At 35.8% G+C, this 7,457-nt stretch overlaps 1 pseudogene; it reads left to right on the top strand.

Annotated features, from left to right (window-relative positions):
• The first annotated feature begins 337 nt into the window (after nt 1–337).
• Nucleotides 338–4,047, top strand: LOC125124716 (39S ribosomal protein L32, mitochondrial-like; annotated as a pseudogene).
• Nucleotides 4,048–7,457: the final 3,410 nt, after the last annotated feature.

Raw genomic sequence — 7,457 nt, 5'->3', positions numbered from 1 at the left:
CAAAGCAGAGAGATACCCGCACTGACTACCAGTATCACCACATGGGACACCACAGCCTGAGACACTCAGGCAGGGGCTGGGTGCTTAGTCTCAGGCCAAGGATTCCAAGGTCAGTTCCTGAGAGAAAACTAAGATTGGCTGTGTGGAGACAACCTGAGGGGCTAGGGAATGAAGCACCACAGCTGAGGGAGCATGGGAGGAAGGCTGGACCTATAGGAAAAGCAAGGAGTCATTGTTTGGAGGGCCTAGAGAGGAGGAGAAAATCTGCCACAGGATTATCTTTCTCTGCAGAAGTGTGTGGGCTCTTGAGTAGCAGAGGACCTCTTGCAGGGGCTATATGGGACAGGAGAAAACCACCACAGCCCTCTCCCACTCCAGAAGTGGGCATGGCCCACCACCACTAGAGGTCTGTGAACAGGCATTACCAGTGGCACCAATCACCTCAGGGATCACTGCAGAGGAGAGCACTGCCACCAAGAGCTACCGGTTGCCCTCACTCCTTTGGGAATGCACATGCTCTGCCATTGCCACTCCCAAAGGGTCTGGGTGGTGCCCACACCTCTCTGAGGATCACTGCCACTTCACAGGGCACTGAAAACAGGAGCAGCCTGAGCCACCTCCCTGAGGGTATTCGCCACTGTCAAGGGCCCAGCAGCCAGGCATTTGCCAAAGGACCTGCCCAATATCCTAGAGTTTGTACACTGGCACACTTCCTATCAAGGGGATGAGACCCTTCAAACACTAAGGAAAGAGACAGCAAGCATCCAAACCAAAAGCAGTCCTAACATCAAAGAAAATAGTAAGCTCTCACAAGCTACCAGGGGCACTTTCACATATCAGTAGTCCTCCAAGACTATGGTAGATAGCTGTTTACCCTAAACTCAGTGAATAAGAAATATATAACAAAATGAAGAACCTCAGGAACCAATCCTGGTTAAAAGAACAGGAGAATTCCCCTGAAGGTGCAAACATTGAAACATAACTCTGCATTCTAAAAAACATCGAGTTCAAAAATGAGATAGTGAAAATACTGAAGGAACTAAGAGCAGATATGAACAGTAATGCTTTAGAACTACTTTATAAAGGAACTAGAAAATAAGAAAAGGAGAAAAGAAAAATTAGAAAATTCATTTGCAGAGATGTAAGCTGACATAAGGCATTGAAGACCAGAATGAATAATGCAGAGGAATGAATAAGTGACTTGAAAAACAGTGATAAAAAATAACCTATCAGGACAACAGACAGAAAACCAAATCAAAAAATATGAAAGCAATATAAGACATCTATTGGATAATATAAAGAGGGCCAATCTAAGCATAACATGGATTCCAGAAGGAGAAGAAAAAGAAAAGGGGATTGAAAATACATTTAAAAAATATGGCTGAAAACTTTCCAAATATAAAGGAACAGATATCAAGATGCGGGAAGGGCAGAGAGTCCCAAATAAGTTGAACCCAAACATATCTACACCAAGACATATCACAATAAAAATGGCAAAAATTAAAGATAAGGAGAGGTTTCTAAAACCAGCAAGAAAAAAACAAAGAGTATATTAGAAAGGAACCCCCATAAGACTATCAGCTGATTTCTCTACAGATACACTACAGGCGAGAAGAGAGTGGCAAGATATATTCATAAAAGTTCTAAAAGGAAAAATTTGAAGTCGAGAATACTTTACCCAGCAAGATTATCATTTAAAATATAAAGAAAAATAAAGAATTTCTCCAACAAACAAAATCTAAAATATAGAAAGACTAAACCCATTTAAAAAAAATACTGAAAGTTGTCCTCTAGATAGGAAAGGAGTAAGAAGATATATGATGGAAGAAATCACAATTGGAAAGTAATAACTTAAATAAGAAGTATACAGACCTAAAACAACAAACAAAAAAAACTATTTGTAGAAGTGATGATAAACATGAAGAACAGCAAAAGGATAAACATGAAGATGTAAAAAAGGACATCAAAATCATAGAATGTGGAGAAGGAAAGTAAGAAAATCTAGACTTTTTTTTAAGAATGTGTTTGAGTATGTAACTATTAGGCTAAAGCATGCAGACAGGAAGGGGTTAACATACTTGACAAACAGGGCAACCACAAATTAAAACTTAACAATACATTCACCAAAAACTAAAAATTAGAGGACACAAGCATAAAATAAATCATCAAACAAAAAGAAAAGAAAAGAAAAAGAACAAAGGAGAAACATGGAATCAACTGGAAAACAAGGTTTAAACTGACAACAAAGACATATTTATCAAGAATTATTTTAAATGTCAATGGATTGAATGCTCTAATAAAAAGACATATAGTGGCAGACTGGATTAAAAAAATAAGAGCCAATAATATCCTGCTTATAAGAGATTCACCTTAGGGCAAAAGACATATACAAACTGAAAAAGTGAGGGGATGGTAAAAGATATCTTATGTGAATGGAAGAGACAGGAAAGCGAGAGTCGAATACTCATATAAGATAAAATAGACTTTAAAACAAAGGCCATAAAGAAAGACTCAGAAGGAAACTAATGGTAAAAGGATAAATTCAAGAAGAGAATATTACATTTGTCAATACATATGCCCCTAATATAGGAGTGCTCAAATACATACAACAAATACTAGCAGACAGAAAAGGAAAAATTAATGGGAATGCAATAATAGTAGGAGATTTTTATACCCACTCACATCAATGGACAGATACTCTAGACAGAAAAATCAATAAGAAAACATCCTAAACGATACAATAGAACAGTGAGACTTCACTGATATTTTAAGGACATTACTTCCAAAAAAATAAGAATATATATTATTTGCAAATGAACATGGGATATTCTCTTGAACTGACCAAGTACTGGGGCATGAAAACCTCAACAAATTTAAGAGTAAAAATTATTCCAAATATCTTCTTTGACCACAATGGCACGACACTTGAAATTTATCAAAAGAAAATAAATGAGAAAAAAAACTTATTACATGGAGACTAAACAACATGCTACTAAAAACAAAAACAAAAACAATGGGTCAGTGAGGAAGTCGAAAGGGAAATGAAAAAAATACCTCTAGACAAATGACAATGAAAACACAACCATTCAAAATATATGGCATGCTGCACAAGCATTCTTAGAGGGAAGTTCATAGCAATAAAGGAAAAAAAATCTCAAATCAAAAGCTCATAAATGAAAAAAAAAATCTCAAATCAACAGCTTAAAAGCATTCTTAGAGGGAAGTTCATAGCAATAAAGGAAAAAAAAAATCTCAAATCAACAGCTCATAAAGGAAAAAAAAAATCTCAAATCAACAGCTTAACCGGCCACCTAAAAGAATTAGAAAAAAGAGAACAAACGAAACCTAAAGTCAGCAGAAGGAAGGGAATCATAAAGATTAGAGAGGAAATCGGATGTTTGCCTGACCCTGATCTGTGCTTATGCTCAAGGTAGGGGTGGGACCCAGTGGCCCATTGGGAGTAGGTTTTGGGCAAGCAACATAGCACAAGCTGTGCTGGTGCTGGTGGTTCTGCCCTGGCCCACAGCCTAGGGACTCCTCTGGAATTGTTGGGAGAAACTATAAGAGAAACTTCAGCACATCCTGCTAGGCTTTCCCATTCATCCTTGGGGACCAGCATTGGTAGTCCAAGGCCCAGCTATATGAACAGAACCAGCAAATGATACCAATGGAAATAAAGAGATTTCTGGCCTTTTGGATAGTGTCTTTTGGATGGCAGCTCCCAAAAACAGACATAGAATTGAAGTTAACTGGTGTAGAAGAAGAAACCCACAGAAGCTTATTAAAGTTAAGAACAACATAGACATTTGTCCTGAATGTGGACACCTGAAACAGAAACACATCCTCTGTGGCTATTGCTACAAGAAGGTGCGTAAAGAGACAGCAGAAATCAGATGACAGGTAGGGAAGCAATAAGGGGGCCTGTTCAAGGCTCCTTTCATGGAGACCATGGTGCTGCACTCAGGGCAGATACCCTCAGAGCAGGATCAGGGCAAGAGGATCATTGAGCGAGAGCAGAAGAGGCTGTCCTGGTTTACCCAGAACTGACACCAGACATGTTTCCAGAGGATAACTTCACAAAATACATTTCTCCTGGGGAAAAAAAAAGGATGATTGATTCCTTGCTTCTTTTTTGGTTATGTGGTTATCTTGGCTATCCTTCATTTTTATGCTTATTTTTAAATCATCAATATAGTTTAAAATATTCTTTATAAGCAGGTAGTTTTTTTTGTGGGTAATTTGAAGGTTATACCAGGAGTAAAGTTTGAAAATGTTTATGCAGAGAAAAAAAAAAGAGAGGAAATTAATAAAACAGAGATTCAAAAAAACAATAGGAAAAAAATCAATAAAACCAAGAGTTGGATCTTTGAAAAGGTAGACAAAATTGACAAACCACTGGCCAGACTTACCGAGAAAAAGAATCCAAATAAACAAAATAATAAATGGAAAAAAGCAGAAATCTCAACAGATACTGCAGAAATAAAAAAAATAAGAGACTATTAGGAACAATTATGTGCCAACAAATTTGACAACCTAGAAGAAATGGAAAACTTTCTAAAGACATACAACCTGTCAAAACTGAATCAAGAAGAAATAGATCATTCGAACAGACCAATTGCTAGAAATGAAATTGAATATGAATAAAAACATTCCCTACAAACAAAAAGTTCAGGACCAGACTACAGGTGAATTATACCAAACATACAAAAAATAAATTATACCCATTCTTAAAACATTCCAAAAGGTTTAAGAAGTAGTAATGCTCCCAAAGATATTCCATGAAGCCACCATCACCCTAATACCAAAACCAAAGATACCACCAAAAAAGAAAATATAGGCCAATATCTTTGATGAATATAGATGCAAAAATTCTCTACAAAATTTTAGACAACCAAATACAAAAACACATAAAAAAGATCATACACCATGACTAAGTGGGATTTACCTCAAGATCACAAGGATGGTTCAACATATGCAAATCAATCAATGTCATACACCACATTAACAACAGAAAAGTCAAAAAACACATGATCATCTCAATAGATGCAGAAAAAGCATTTGACAAAATCCAACATCCATTCCTGATAAAAACTCTTACCAAAGTAGGTATGGGAGAACATATCTTAACATAACAAAAGCCATTTATGACAAACCCATAGCAAGTATATTACTCAATGGAGAAAAGCTGAAAGCCTTCCTGATAAAATCTGGAACAAGACAAGGATGCCCACTCTCACCATATTTATTTAACTTAGTATTGGAAGACCTAGTCACAGTAATCAGACAAACAAAAAAAAAAAATAAAATAAAATGTATCCAAATTGGAAGAAAACAGGTAAATTTATCAGTATATACAGATGACATGATACTATATATAGAAAACCCTAAGGACTCCATGAAAAATCTACTCAAACTGATCAATGAATTTAGCAAAATAGCAGGATACTATACTAACATTCATAAATTGGTTACATCTCTGGATACTTATAATGAAATATTAGAAAAGGAATATACAAATAAACCTTTTAAAATTGCACCCCTAAAAAATTAAATACCAGGAATAAACCTGGCCAAGGATGTGAAAGACCTATACACTAATCAGAGAAATTAAAGAGAATTCAAAGAAATGTAAAGATATTCATGCTCCTGGATTGGAAGAATTAATATCATTAAAATGAACATAGTACCCAAAGCAATATACAGATTTAATGTGATCCCTATCAAATTACCCATGCCATCTTTCATAGAACTAAAACAAACAAACCAAAAATTTATATGGAACCTTAAAAGATCCAGAATTGCCAAAGCAACCCTGGGAGTAAAATGCCAAGCAGGAGGCATAATTCTCACAGACTTCAGACAATATTACAAAGCTACCGCAATCGAGACAGTGTAGTACTGGTACCAAAACAGACATATAAACCAATGGAATAGAATAGAGAGCTCAGAAATTAACCCGACACCTATGGACAATTATCCAACGAAGGAAGCAAGAATACAAAATTGGAAAAAGGACAGTCTCTTCAACAAGCAGTGCTGGGAAAACTGGACAGCTAAATGTAAATCAATGAAACTAGAACACAGCCACACACCATGCACAAAAATAAATTCAAAATGGCTTAAAGACTTAAACATAAGATAAGAAACCATCAAACTCACAGAAGAGAACATAGACAAAACATTCTCTGAAATCAACCTTACAAATGTTTTCTTAGGTCAATCTCCCAAAGCAATAGAAATAAACAAAAATTAACCAATGTGAACTAATCAAATTAACAAGATTTTGCACAGAAAAGGAAGTCATTAAAACTCACACAACTCACACAACTCAACAGCAAACAAAACAAAACAAAAAAAACCCAAACAACTCAACAGAAAAATTGGGAGAAGACCTAAACAGACATTTCTCCAAAGAAGGCATATGGATGGCCAACAGGCACATGAAAAAAATGCTCAATTTCTCATCTCTAATTATTAGAGTAATGCAAATCAAAACTACAATGAAGCACCACCTCACATCAGTCAAAATAGCTGTCATTTATAAGTCTACAAATAACAAATGCTGGACAGAGTGTAGAGAAAAATGAACCCTCCTACACTGTTGGTGGGAACATAAACTGATACAACCACTATGGGAAACAATATGGAGTTTCCTCAGAAAACTAAATATAGAACCACCATATGATCCAGAAATCCCACTCCATATCCAGATAAAACTTTCTTTCAAAAAGCTACATGTTCATAGCAGCACTTTTTATAATAGCCAAGACAAAGAAACAACCTGAATGTCCATCAACAGTTGAATGGATTAAGAAGATGTGGTACATATACACAATGGAATATTACTCAGCCATAAAAAGGGCAAAATAATGCCATTTGCCACAACATGGATGGAATTAGAGATTCTCATACTAATTGAAGTGAGTCATAAAAAGAAAGAAAAATACTATGCTGTATCATTTATATGTGCAATCCAAAATATGGCTGGCACAGGTGAACCTATCTACAGAACAAAAATAGTCTCAAAGATATGGAGAACAGAGTTGTGGTTTCCAAGTGGGTGGGGGAAGGAGTGAGATGGACTGGGATTTTGGGGTTAATAGATGCAAACTATTGCATTTAGAATGGATAAGCAACGAGAGGTTCTGCTGTATAGCACAGGGAACTATATACAATCACTTGTGGTAGAACATTATAGAAGATAGTATGAGAAAAATAACATATATATGTATGACTGGATCACTTTGCTATACAGCAGAAATTTACAGAACATTGTAAATCAACTATAATTTAAAAAAATTGAATTAAAAAAAGAACTTCAATGGAAATAATTTGCACTCAACATTTTGCTACTCATAGACAAGTTGTTTACACTAGGTCTATTTAACTTTGCTCTGTTACAATGAGAAATTATAATTTGGGAAAATTGAGCATAATAAAGATTGCTGCCATAAAAG

This window comes from Phacochoerus africanus, chromosome 4, assembly GCF_016906955.1.
Source record: "Phacochoerus africanus isolate WHEZ1 chromosome 4, ROS_Pafr_v1, whole genome shotgun sequence".
Taxonomy (NCBI): domain Eukaryota; kingdom Metazoa; phylum Chordata; class Mammalia; order Artiodactyla; family Suidae; genus Phacochoerus; species Phacochoerus africanus.
The sequence above is the reverse complement of the archived record's forward strand: the minus strand, read 5'-3'. Positions and strand labels throughout refer to the sequence as shown.